This window comes from Palaemon carinicauda, chromosome 26, assembly GCF_036898095.1.
Source record: "Palaemon carinicauda isolate YSFRI2023 chromosome 26, ASM3689809v2, whole genome shotgun sequence".
NCBI lineage: Eukaryota > Metazoa > Arthropoda > Malacostraca > Decapoda > Palaemonidae > Palaemon > Palaemon carinicauda.
In genome coordinates this window covers 68,602,445-68,617,444 of record NC_090750.1, presented here as the reverse complement: position 1 = coordinate 68,617,444, position 15,000 = coordinate 68,602,445, and the positions used below count along the sequence as shown (strand labels likewise).

Here is a 15,000-nt window from a genome sequence, read left to right as displayed (position 1 = left end):
AGATCTCTCATAAGGATTTTACGATATAAATAGAGAGAAGGTGATACCACACCGCCCTATCTTACACCTCTCTTGATGTGCCAAGTCTCTGATTCATCATTTTCTACTTTTACTAATGCCTCTTGATTGGAATATAAATTCTTCATCATTCCCAGATCTTTCCCATCGATTTTCATCTGTTCTAGAATCCTGATAAGGTCTACTCGTCTAACCCGATGTAAAGCCTTTTCATAGTCAACAAAACAAACATATAGATCCTTTTTCACTTCTATTGCTCTCTCCATCAACATTCTTAAAATAAAACTTTCAATTCTTGTCCCGTTATCTCTCATAAAACCACGTTATTCATTGTCAATCTTGTATCTCATTTCTTATTCCATTCAAGACAATTCTTGATATCATTACAGTGATAGGACTCATGATACTAAGTCCGGTACTAATTTCAATCAAGTATTCCTGGTATTTTTTGATATTGTGATAAATGTTGATTTATACATGTTTGGATATATGCCCTGCACTTGCACTATCACCATTAACATATCAAGGATGTACTCTCCTAGAGCTACCAATTTCTCTGCTGCCATTTCATCATCACCTGTTGCTTTACCTCTTTCCATTGGTTTTAAAGCTGCCTCTATCTCTGTTCTGATTATACTTGGTCCATCTACATTGTCATTCAAGTCAAGTTGTTCTACAATGTAATATCAAACAATTCTCCAATATATTCTGTCCATCTTTCTTATATTTCTTTTGATTCCATATACTATAGTTCCATCCGCATTTTTGATACCAGTGCTGATATGTATTTTCTTTTTAAAAGTAATTTCTTTCACTTTGTCATATTTTCTCTGTTCATCTCTCCCATCCAAATCTTCCATCTCCTCACAACTCCTATCCATCCATCTCTCCTTTGCCTTTATGCGTTCTCTCTTAATAGTTCTTTACATACATACATACATACATACATACATACATACAATATAATATAGTGTGACATTAGATTACATACAAACATACATTTAAACATAATCATGATTGGACGTTAAATATGGCCACATATATACAGATAAGTTTACACAAATGTATTCAGAGCAACAAGGCAAAGAACACTATTTTAGAATACTGCAATTTAGCCGTAATTAGATGAGGTGCGGCAGCAGGAAAATTGCCAATTTCTGTTCGGGCATCCAATTTCGGGACCAAAATAAAAGTTCCTTTCCTCGTCAGCAACTTTGCTAAGCTAATGGCCTGAATCTTTGTTAATCATGCGAATTTGATCGTATTTTTAATTCTAATTGAGTTATGGTGTTTATTTCTGTATAAATTGGTAATGTGTATACACACACTATATACATACATATATATATATATATATATATATATATATATATATATATATATATATATATATATATATATATATATATATATATATATGTACATATATATATATATATATATATATATATATATATGTACATATATATATATATATGTGTGTGTGTGTGTATATATATGTGTATTTATAAACATGTATAAATGTATATATATGCATATATATACATGTATATATATGAATATATATATATATATATATAATATATATATATACATGTATATATATGCATATATATATATATATATATATATATATATATATATATATATATATATATATATATATATACATATAAACTAATTGAAGTTTTGCTCGTAATTATTGTTGTAATTAAGTACTACTTATTTTCATATTTAGATATTAACTATAAAGGAAACCTTGAACATTTCTATACGCTTTTTAACTAGTAGTTAATAAACCTTATTTTATCTATAACTTTTAAAGGTATACTATTATCAATCAAATAAAAGACGTGAAAAACTCTAATATATGATTTCTCATTTTGAATTATACCGAATAAATGGAATATGCATTTACAATTATCTACTGTTATCATTCTGGGGCTACTTTTCACTTGGTAAGGGTTAGAGACACTTGAGTGACGGTAAGCAGATCTGGGTGAACTACACTCCAAAATCAAACGGTTCTCTTATCTTTAGTGGTGCCATAGCCTCTGTACTATGGTCTTCCACTGTTTTGTATAGTTTTTTGCTTGAGGATATACTCAGGCACACTATTCTATTTGTTTCCTTATTTCCTTTCCACACTGTGCTATTTTCCCTGTTGGAGCCCTTGGGCTTATAGAATCCTACTTTTCAAACTAGGGATGTACTTAAAATAATAATAATAATAATAATAATAATAATAATAATAATAATAATAATAATAATAATAATAATAATAATATTGTACAGCAGACACTTCAGTGACATAACATTGTTTGGATTAACCTAAAAGTTATCTAGTGTATTTTAATAGTTATACCGAAAGTAATGAAACATTTTCCATTCATTCAAACAATAGAAGATCCAAAGTTGGATATGGCAAGTTAAATCACAGAAAACAAACAAGACCTTTCTTAACAGTATGATGACAGCCACAACGTCAGATATTAAGAAACATTGCACGCCATTGTTTATTCTTTAGATGGAAACATATTGTGTATTTCCACCCTTGAAACCTTTATCTTAGACATTTTTTTAGTTTAACCTTGTAGATGACTGAAAGATTAGACAGCGAAAGTGATATAGAAGTGAGATATCCATCACATTCCCGTCGTCAATCTGTATTTTATTGTTATTAGCATTTTTTTGTATTTTATTTTTTTTTTGTCTTTTCCGGTGAAAGTGAAAACGTTTGTCTGTTATTAAGGAGGGTTAGAGGTCGGCATATTACGGGGTGAAGGGAGAGAGAGAGAGAGAAAGCCCTAGTGGGATCTGCGTTCGCTAATCATGTTTGTTTTTGAAGTTATGAATAATAATAATAATAATAATAATAATAATAATACTAATAATAATAATGATAATAGTAATAATAGTTATATTATTATTATTAATAATATTATTATTATTATTATTATTATTATCATTGAAAGACATAGAACATCGTTACCAAAGACAAAAAGAGAAAGATCTAAGTAATTCACACACACACACACACACACACACACACATATATATATATATATATATATATATATATGTGTGTGTGTGTGTGTGTATGTATATATGTGTATTCATATATACAGTACATATGTATGTATGTATGTATGTACAGGGTATGCATGTATTCATATAAATCAGTTAGCAAGTATATAACTGTTAGTTAGTTGACAGTGCTCAGTTGCAACATACCAATACAGTAGAACCCCTGGTTACAACTAAATTTGAATATGAAAAAACTGGAATAAGATCATGAATTTTTAATAAAATTTTATAAGGTTAGGAAAGTTGCAGCGGTGTGCGAGCAAACATTTTGTGCCAAATGAACAGAAAGCAAAGTCACACAGTAACCATATGCCACTCACACCGCGTTCATGCAATTATTAATTCTTTTGTCTCACATTACATTGCATCCCCGACTCATACCCATTTTACTTTTAAACAAAAAGCAAATGCATCCGTCTCTAACTGAACGCAAGTGTAAGAAAATATGACTAAGTGTCCAGCAATAGTAAATTAAGGGATTCAGCAAGTGATAGTGAATGTCGTTTAGGAGAGAGAACTTATGATATTATACCAGTTCTCAAGGAAAGGAGATTCTCCTTTCAAGCAGTTACTCCATACTCCTCCTCCACCTCTCTTTTTTCCCACACTCCAGTCCCAACTCTCATCAAAGGTGAAGTTTGAGTTAATTTGTCAATTATTTTTATTTCTTATTCTGAATTATTAATATTTTTATCCATTTCTGATGTTAGTGGTTATAATTTGTACAGTAATTTCCATTGTAAAACCTTAAAAAATTTGGACGTGGGGAAAGCAACAATTGAAAAAATATTTTAGGATACGAGCATTTTAGGGTGCGAGTATTTTAAGGTACGAGCTCGCCCCCATAGCGAATTAAGCTCGTAACCCGAGATACATGCATTTAGAAATAATCAACATATATCCTAGCAACTTTATTCAGCTAATAGTAATTTTATTGATCCTTTAATAATTCTCAATAGGAAAATGATACGTTACTGCTGTCCAACATAAGTCCCCTTTTCTTAGATAATTACATTATGTTTATCATAGTTTTCTGTGCTCTTACACCATCGTGTTACCATTTGATCATCCATGTGGTACAGTATTTCCTAGCCACAGCAGTTTTGAAATATTCAGGGTAATTGTTAACTCTTTATTCTAATCGATAGTTTCGTAACCAATGTGTCTTACTTTACTGCAAAAATTGATACAAAACCTCAACGACAATTTGTTTGCTATTCATGGTGAAAAATACGGTTCTTCATTAAATATAAACTTTTTTTAGTCGACGGTATGCCCAGTATCTGTTAAAGAGGAAAACATATCCTAGAGAGAGAGAGAGAGAGAGAGAGAGAGAGAGAGAGAGAGAGAGAGAGAGAGAGAGAGAGAGAGAGAGAGAAAAAAAAAAAACTTTTATTTCCCAATCTAAATTCCTTTGATATTTCATAATTCTAACTTTTAAAAAATCCGTCACGATTTTCAGGAAAAGAATTATTCTTAATTTTCCAACCGATTGACTTTATATTTTCATTTTCAAATGAAAATATGTAATTTAATGCCTTTGATGGTTTTATTTCCTCACTGAGTATTTAATAAAAAAAAAATCTTATTAAACGCAGTACATTTATTTAAAAAAAACTAGACCAACGAGAAATAAGTTGAAAATCTACTTCATTTTTCTTGTCTCGCCATTAAGAATTACTTATCAAGATAACGTGTTTCACAAATGTAAAATTAATACGATACTGAGATGCAAACTGGACGATATTTATTGTTAGTCTGAGATGTACATCATTATATTTAAGACGTGGAAATGCAAAAGTCTATGAAATACATTAAAGAAAAATATGTCTTGTCGTCTTTGAAAAAAAAAATAATGTCAGACTTGTTACAGATTGATGACAAAAAACCTATTGAGACATTCTTATCTGCAAACAAGTTCTGTAGTTCTGTAACAGCATTTAAAGAAAATTAAATCTAAGAACCGTTCAGTCCAATATATGTCAATATTGCGGTTTTTGTATCTTGCAACGAGGAAAACAGATGAGGAAATATTGTTCAATTACTTATTATAGATAATCACCGTCTACAAACCTTATGGATAGAAGATATGCACTACATTATGGAAAGTAAACAAATCTAATTTATCTATCAAATATTGAGAGAGAGAGAGAGAGAGAGAGAGAGAGAGAGAGAGAGAGAGAGAGAGAGAGAGAGAGAGAGAGAGAGAGAAGAGAGAGAGAGAGAGAGAGGAGTTTAAACTAACGACTTCAAACTGACTTTTCAACTACGAATTCTTCCACCGATGTGATGAGATCACAATGACCAGATTCATTTGTTTTATGTTGTTGAGAAATTATTATATCCTTCATACTGTAATGGAACAATTAAATGCGGACAAAAACAAAATGAAATTGGTAAGGTCACGGATTTACCTTTAGAGTTCCGGGTTTAGGATTATCGTTGGAGAGAAGGAATCGTGTAAAATTTAATTCTTTATTCGGAAATAATTAATAGCCCCTCTTATGTTTACATTTAGTAAATGTATTAAACAGATGAGTTAATCTATATAACAATGTAATTTTAAAAGTTTATCAGTATATTCATGATTAATGGTACAAGATAATGCTGAAAAATTTCGTTTCTAAATGTGGTTTTTTGTGATATTAGGAATAGAAAAGACAGCTGACCTTGGAGTGATCATAGAGATACGAAGAAAGTATCATGAAAAATATATTTCCTTTACATACCATGAATTGTACATGCTTTTGCACAAAGACAAATCTTTAGATGTAAGAAGAGGTTATACATCTCACTCTTTAAAACTTGGAGAAATGTAATTTCAGTTTTAAAAAAAGTAACCCAACATATGTTACTATATCAAAAACGGGAAAGTGATTGGTTGGATGCATACATTTAGCTGAAACTAAATTGCTACATCATTCAAAAACTGATTTCTTTATGGATGGATTGATGAAAGAAGGCAGAGAAAGTATAATAGATATTAGTATGAAAGTTTAGAAGAAAATGCGGACAATGGAAGGCTAATGTTTGAATGCAATATAATATTGACTGAGGGAATAGAAGAAAAACCGCAGAAACTGTTGGAGAATCGATTCAAGTACGTGCAAGAGCAGAATGTTGAGCAAGATGAATATTTTGAACGTAAATGGAAACCAGGAAGGTGAGGTAATTAATGCTGATATAGATGATGGAATAATATATATATATATATATATATATATATATATATATATATATATATATATATATATATATATATATATATATATATATATATATATATATATATATACATATATATACATATATATATATACATATAAATATTTTTTTCTGAAATAACGTAACACATGATTAGAGAACGATAGAACTGACAAGATAGGAAGCAAGGTAGGCACAAAAGATTAAAAAGAAATTTTGAGGATCTATTAAAGCCAAGGCTGGACTTAATTGAGGAAATGTAAAATAACTCTCCATTATGGAAGTATATTGTAGTCGAATTTGAATGAAGATTTCCAATATAATGTTTAAAATAGTTGAGATTTACGGTTTTTGTTGTATATATGGTAAAATGAATAGGAAATGTACAAAAAGTGAGACACATAAAAAGGGGTTAAATGATTAATGATTTGGGTTAAATGTAGATGACTTGGTTATGTGGAAATATTGTAGGACAATAAGACGTGAATAAGAATGTACAATTCGAAAGTATTAGAAGGGAAGAAGAGAGGAAAACTCAAAAAGATAGTTGGATATGTGACGTTAAAGGGGTACTGGAAAGTTAAGCTTTATGTGATGCAGGAGTTTACGCGGGGCTCAACAATCCTGAGATTTGAATCGACTCATTAATAACTTTCCAGTTAAAGTGTCATTGTTGCATTTACCGGCTTGTTGTTTTATTCTTTATTGCTATCCCTGTTGCAGGGAAGTGACAGAGTTGTTATATATATATATATATATATATATATATATATATATATATATATATATATATATATATATATATATGTATATATATATATTTAAGTGTACATTCAATATTCACACACACACACACACACACACATATATATATATATATATATATATATATATATATATATATATATATATATATATCAGACTAAGGTCTCCCACCATCACTGATATGCAATGGCTGCATTTATTGTTGCTGCTCCAAAGGCACTTCAATCTCTCGGAACTTAATGTCACGATTAAACCAATTGATTGAAGGAGAATAGGCCTATCTGCTCTTTTCAATTTTTGTCAAGAGAGGTCTATGATTATATGTTTAGACAAGTATTTGAGAAAAAAAGGCTATCATGATTAGAAATAAGCTTTTAGACCTAAAATAACGCCAGTGTGCCAAGATGATAAAAAAATCTAATGTATATTTCGATCCAACATGATATTTGTTACTATTTTCAATGCTCGTAATTTGCAATTTGATTATAACGGTTTGCTGATGTTTACATATAAAGTTGACTATTGCTAGAAAAATAAGTTTAGCAAAATATACTCTTGAATGTGGTTTGAAATACAGATCATAAGTATATTCATCTCGATTTCAAACAGCTTGGTTGACGGCAAGGCATGTGACGTTTAAACTATCAGGGTCACTGACTTCTATTTCAGTTCATGACAACAAAAAATACTTTTTTTTTCTTTTTTTACATATGAATTTTCCAGTTAAAATCCAATGGATATGCCAGCTAACAGAGCTCCATTTGCAGGACAGAAAAGTCAAAGCATTCCACCTGGAATAAGTCATCAAAGCTATAAGAGGATATCTGGCAATACCCATTTGGCTTGTGACACAAAAATATCCCTTTGAAGTCGTAACAGCCATTAGAAGAACTCGAGGAAAAGCGAGATGAAGTCCCTACGAATTCTGAACTATTCCAAAGCTTGAAAAGCAACAGAAAGTCCCTTCGCATTACTCGAATATTCAGGTATTCCTTTTTTTATTTTGCCTTTCATTGGTAGGTCCCGACAAGCAGTTCTTCTCTGATCTTCTTAACCTCATATGTATGGTTACCGGAAGAGAAGATTTAAATCACACTGGACGCCAAGGCCTGGCTCGAACCGGCTGAGCACTTACAAGGCTTTTCCATATTCAGGCCTGCTAACTGCATACAGTTTTATATAGATTGATGTGGTAATGGACATATAAAAGCTGTTTAAAATGAATGATGGGTTTCGTTCATAATTTATAAGTTTGAAATTTTACGAGTGCGGCCTACAATCTTCGTCACTCCCTCACACATACGCACTATACACACACACACACACACACACACACACACACACATATATATATATATATATATATATATATATATATGCGTGTGTGTGTCTTTAATTCTTCTGTAGCAACCCTAAAATGCATGAGTGTGAATATTGTTCTGGGTAGGCATAATATTGTATAATGTAGTTGTTCCAAAAATATTGTGAATTAGATGTTAAGATGTTAAGTTCAGCTTAGTATTTGACAGAATGATATATAATGTAGAAATTAATGACATATTAGTAATATATATATATATATATATATATATATATATATATATATATATATATTCATAGATATAAATGTATATACAACATATATATATATATATATATATATATATATATATATATATATATATATATGACTGTAAGTAGGTCAATGACACCCCAGTGATGCTATGATCTTTTCATTGAAAATGTTTTATCACATGCCTCTCATTAAATATATTTGGTAGGGTTTGTTTTACTGCATATTTACTGTTGTGAAACATTACTCTGTGTAGTTTTCAGCAGCTCAATCTTATCTGGATTTGCTGAATAACAACTTAAATTTATACTGATGGGATGCTAATCTCAGGCACATTCCTTAAATGAGCTATTTGTGCATGTTATTATTATTATTATTATTATTATTATTATTATTTGCTAAGTTACAACCCAAGGTGGAAAAACAGGACGCTCTAGGCACAGAGGCTCCAACAGGGAAAATAGACCAGTGAGGAAAGGAAACGAGGAAAAATAAAATATTCTAACACAGTAACAACATTAAGATAAATATTTCCAATACAAACTATAATAACTTGAACAAAACATGAGGAAGAGAAATTGGATAGGATAGTGTGCCCAAGTGTACCCTCAAGCAAGAGATGTTTCATAATCGAGACTATTCTTTTGAATTCAGTTCTTTCTCGAATTTAGACTTCTTGATACAAGGTCAAAAGCTAATTCAAAGGGTCTGTTTTTAATATGGCTGGTCTTCAGCTGCTGAATCTCATCCTAAGTTGTTGGACAAGAACTTACGGTCTATTAAATTTCTTATTCCTGATCTAGATTTTGATCTCTGGCAAGTCATTCAGATGGTTCTTCATTCATATTGTATAAGATTTTTCATAACTCTGATCATATTTTGCATTTAGATCTTCCCATACAGTACCATCCTCTTGGTAATACTAGGTATGCAGTTAATTCTAATAGTCATCCCTTCTCCATCACAATGTTCAATGCTACACAATACTATACAGGTTTCATTCCAACCCTAACCAAATTGTGGAATGCTCTTCCAAATCAATTAGTAGAATCGGCGGAACTTTTGAAATTAGTTTTTTTTTCTTTCTTTTTTTCCTTTTTTTTTTGATGAGCAGATAGACATGTCTCGTTTTATTGCATGAATTTTACTTTCAAGTTTAACATTGATATTTGTCTAGATATATTCAACATATCGCGTTAGAACTCTTCCATAATTTATTCGTTAATTCCACATTTCTTTTCCATACTGAACTGCCTTCACTGTTAGTGTCTTTTCGCATTTAGTATTTTTCATTCTACTTAGGAGAGTAGCCTGGATAATAATAATTATGGTAATGAGATATATATATATATATATATATATATATATATATATATATATATATATATATATATATATATATATATTATTTGAGACTAGTTAAGAACAAATATGAGCGCAATATGAGGAAAGTGATCTCTCTCTCTCTCTCTCTCTCTCTCTCTCTCTCTCTCTCTCTCTCTCTCTCTCTCTCTCTCTCTCCGTAACAGATGATGAGTGCAGCATTTTGACACACTACTTGAAGTGCACCTGTCCGCATGGCAAAAGATGGCAGTTTCTGCAAAGCTCTTTCCAGAGCGAAGCCAAATCCAGGACTGCTCGTTTGTCTTTTGTGCAAATATGGTATTATTCTTGAGTCTTATAAGAACATAACAAACATAATACGAGGATTTTAACCTTTCGGTCTTGCAGTAAGACATATGCACCGACAGTAATAACTTTTTTATGGTTAGGCATAAAAATTGGAAGACTTTGTTACGAAAGGTTATACCTGGAAGTGTTTGTATATTTCTTTCAAGTTATTTCTGGGAATCAGTACCAAATGTATTTACTTTGCTCATGAAATGTTAAAACAAATACAAAAATAAAGGTGAATTAGCGTTTTGATTTCAAAATTGAAAGAAGCGTACGATTTTGCTAATTTGGAATGCGATTTTTCATTTCAATAGATTCTTCTTTTGATTGATTGATAAACAATCCAAAATTAATTATTGGTATTGATATATAAATTTTGGAGAATTACGTAATGGGCAAACACTTGCAACCCCGATTTTCACCAATTATCCTGATACCAATATCCAAAGTTCATTTGTATTTGGGTTTTTCATATTGTAAATGGGAAAAACTGAGATATTTCTTAGTAAATTGTATCTACTTCCATTTACAAAAACTTGACACATTTAGATTTAAGTAAAAAATGTCAAGCAAATCTATCTGGGGCTCCGAGAAATTTTTATAAAGAACTACTGTATATCAATTATCGATGGTTCATGATATTTCTCTTATTCCTTAATCGTTCAAGCTAGTTAATTGACCCATACTGTCAGGATTCATCTCAACATCATTCGCTCAATATACAGGATTCGAAAAACAATTCTATGATGATACCAAGCATTAGAAATGACAGCGTCAAGCTACTGTAATTTATATTTAATGTTCGAAAAAAAATAAAAGGAACTTTCGAGGAAAGGTAATTTTACATGCAAAACTTAACCGATGCACCGTGACTAGAAACATCAACAACACAAACCAGGAAGCATATCGGGTCACCTCCCAGGCGAATGCTCCCAGCCACAACGCTTACTTTAGGGCTTCAAGAGCAAACTAAGTTTAATGTATAAAGCTATATTTAGACACTTCCTTCTCATGAGCGGTAATAGGTTTAAAGTCAGATTTATCATCAAAGAAACAAGCATGCTAAAGATGTAGCAAGATGATCACGCGAAATAAACACCCAGAAATTGATTATTTCTTCAGAAAGTGAATCTAATCAGAGGTAAAACTCGAAAGACCTAAGGAAGCCAGCCAGAGGTTCTGGGGGCGACGCAGTAATCCTCTGTGGCCTTAACAAGATGAAGCGGAGAATCGGGAGGGAGGCACTCCAGCATAATGCAGAGCTCAGTGTTGCCCTCAGTCCCTTACCGGTGTGTGATACCTCCATTCTCTGGCATCTTTTAATCTCTTATAGGTGCTAAAGCTGGAATAAGATTAGCGTAAGTACAATTGAGTAATTTGAAAAATACTGCGTTAATGAGTTGCACTTGCGAAAAGTAGAGTAATTTATCTTGTAAGATACCGACGTTTTCAGAGACCTTGAGGTACTGATCTATAGACAGGTCTGGAAGAGATTATGAAAAGGTGAAATTGGTTGAAGTAGAAGAGATTACCGAGGATTTAAAGGAGCCTATGATATGCTCACAGGATATGGTGAAGAATACAAGCTGAAAGTATTAAAGAAATTTATGTTTAAGTAGTGACAAGGAACTTTTTTTCTGGTCGACTAACCTGCATAAGGTTTGCCTCAATATTGTAAATGTTTAAGAGAAATTGATCAGCTAAATCATCATCATTGTACCCAGATACGGAGTCAGGAGGAAAAGTATAGATTTGGGGAATAGTGTTCCTTTATAAACCTTGCTCAAAATATGGGAATTAATTGACGAGAAAGTTAAATAGAAAGTCTAAGTTCGGATGCGGGATGATTAGTAAAAGCTAATGATATATGTAAATGTGATGTGATGATCGACGAAAACATATGGTCTACACGATACTTTAAGATTCATTGGATTTTTACAGCTAAAAGTAAAGATTGCCTTGGATATGAAGGTGACTATCATGTCACTTTGTCGGCTTTACATACTATTTACGGAAAGAGGAGAGGTTTGTAAACAAATTATGGAATGACTGATGGCTGGCGATGAGACAGTGGCAAAAGAACACAGATGTTAATGAGTGGTTAAGGGTGGGGGTCTATTAGAGATCAGGTTAGTATATGCGCAGGGAGTCAAAACTAGGAATGTGTAGACATTGTTGAACTATTTCTTTCTCTGTATTTGAAATGTGGTTTTTTAATATGACATGCAAGTTTTTTTCTTATTCTTGTAAAAAAGGTGGCTAAAAACCTACACTGTAAAAAACTTGCAATTTTAATCAGAAATTCTCGGTAAAAATATACTGTTTCCAGCCGTATTTCAGTAAAATATAGGAGACCGTCTTTTTTACCCTACTTCGTTATTATCTTCTACAGTTTGGTGACCGTTATGTCACTCCTTAACGTCAATATATCCTTTTTTTAAACAGTAAATTCCTGGCTACATTTGTTCCAGGATTCTCACCGTTTTCTACATGTCTAAAACCTGGTAACCAGTGTATATCAGAAAGACCCATTAATGTAAATATGTTCTAAAATGTTACCACTTGTGATTTCCTTTTAATTTTGTTCTTTTAATTCATCCTTTGGGTAGTTGCTGTATTTGAAATACGACTGGATTAGAGGTTTTCTTGTGCTCTTTCTGTGATAAGGAAATAATTATGGCTATGCTTAGTAATTTCATGATATCAAACGTTTGTTGGAATGGATGTGTGACGCAGAGGTTTTGTTTTTAAGTTTGAAAATAACTAATATTATGCACATGTCCTAAACAAGATACTGTTACTAGAACACTAATAGAGAGAGAGAGAGAGAGAGAGAGAGAGAGAGAGAGAGAGAGAGAGAGAGAGGAGAGAGAGAGAGAGAGAGAGGAGAGAGAGAGAGATAATTTTATTTCGTCATTCCTATACAGAATTGTACGTCTACAGTAGAGAGGAGAAAGAACAGGTGGGAGAGGGAGGAGATGCACGAAAAGCCAGTGGTTTGGCAAAGGCAAAATGATGTTTTGGGTGATGGAATTAGATTTCTCACATAATTTGAGCTCAACATAATCCTAATGGGAGAATACTAAGTTTCTCTGTATCAGACTCAAGTTAGGTTTCAGCTTTCATAGAAGTTCCTACCTTGTTTAGGTAAATATCTTATATTTTAAAGAGCACAATTGAATACGGTAATTAACATCAGATAGATAGATGTAAGGATATGTAAGAAAGAAGGATGAATAATCTGCTTGTGTATTCGATTATATAAGGGTGCCCATGTATAAAAAGATGAATAAAATTGAAATATCAATTAAAAGATGAAGGCATCCTAGAACTTCTTAGGTAGATTGAATGACATCAATATTTCAACACAGAAATGTAGCCGCCAAAGAGATATGTAAGAAAGAAGGATGAATAATCTGCTTAAGTATTCGATTATATAGGGGTGCCCATGTATAAAAAGATGAACAAAATTGAAATATCAGTTAAAAGATGAAGGCATCCTAGAATTTCTTAGGTAGATTGAATGACATCAATATTTCAACACAGAAATGTAGCCGCCAAAGAGAGAAAAGCGCACTCTGTTGCAAACGGATTAGTGTCGTGCCAATGAGGTTTCTGTGAAGTTGCAAAAAAAAAAAAACATTTGCGAATTGGAAAAAAGTATTACCATAGGTAATTACTCCTTAATTTATTTTTTGAATGACATTTATAGTAGTGATTCCTATCTCCTATTTTCCGGAGTTGCAACTTTAAAAAGAAGTATTTTTCTGACACGGCAAACATACTACACGTATTGTGATTTTTTGGATAACTGACAGCGAAGTCAAGGAAAACTACTTTGGGAAAAATTTCAAAAGCTAATTAATTCAGCTTTTTTTAATTGCTGGATAAAAGGCTTCTATCTAGTTTTATTATTTATGCATATTATGTTAATAAGATAAAAATAAATGATGTATAAATCATCATTCATCTCCGGTAAATGTGAATTGTGATACATTTATGTAAAGTTTTATTTCATATACATATCTGTTTAATTAGAATCTAGGATTTCACTTCATCTCTCTCTCTCTCTCTCTCTCTCCTCTCTCTCTCTCTCTCTCTCTCTCTCTCTCTCTCTCTCTCTCAATATGGTAATTTATTTACAGACAAAATAGGAAATATATGGAACAGACTTTCAGCGGATGTATTAAACAGTAACATGGTAAACGAGTTCAAGAAAATGTTATTATTATTATCATTATTAAATGCTAAGCCACAACCCTAGTTGGAAAATCAGGACGCTACAAGCCTAGGGAAAATAGCCCAGTGAGGAAAGGAAACAAGGAAAAATAAAATATTTTAACAACAGCAAAAATATCGAAATAAATATTTCCTATATAAACTATAAAAACTTTAACAAAACAAGAGGAAGAGAGTGTACCCTCAAACACGAGAACTCTAGAACAAAAAAAACTATCTAAATGTTTAAACTAAATCGTTTCACCTAAGGGCAAATGGAGTTTCTGCGGATGGATTAAAAAGTCTTTGGGACATACAAAATCCATGTAATTCTCTCTCTCTCTCTCTCTCTCTCTCTCTCTCTCTCTCTCTCTCTCTCTCTCTCTCTCTCTCTCTCTCTCTCTCTCTCTATTGAAAGAGATATGAATAGGCATTACTGCGTACGAAGATTGAAAGCGATG

At 31.8% G+C, this 15,000-nt stretch overlaps 1 protein-coding gene across 2 annotated transcripts in view; it reads left to right on the top strand.

Annotated features, from left to right (window-relative positions):
* Positions 1-11,524: 11,524 nt before the first annotated feature.
* Gbeta76C (guanine nucleotide-binding protein subunit beta-2) overlaps positions 11,525-15,000 on the top strand; it is a 98,979-nt gene continuing 95,503 nt past the window's right edge. The window contains exon 1 of one of the 2 annotated variants that reach the window (XM_068349717.1): positions 11,525-11,679. The gene's annotated coding sequence lies outside the window, so the exon portion shown is untranslated. The remainder of the gene's footprint in view (positions 11,680-15,000) is intronic. The other variant, XM_068349716.1, reaches the window with a different exon arrangement.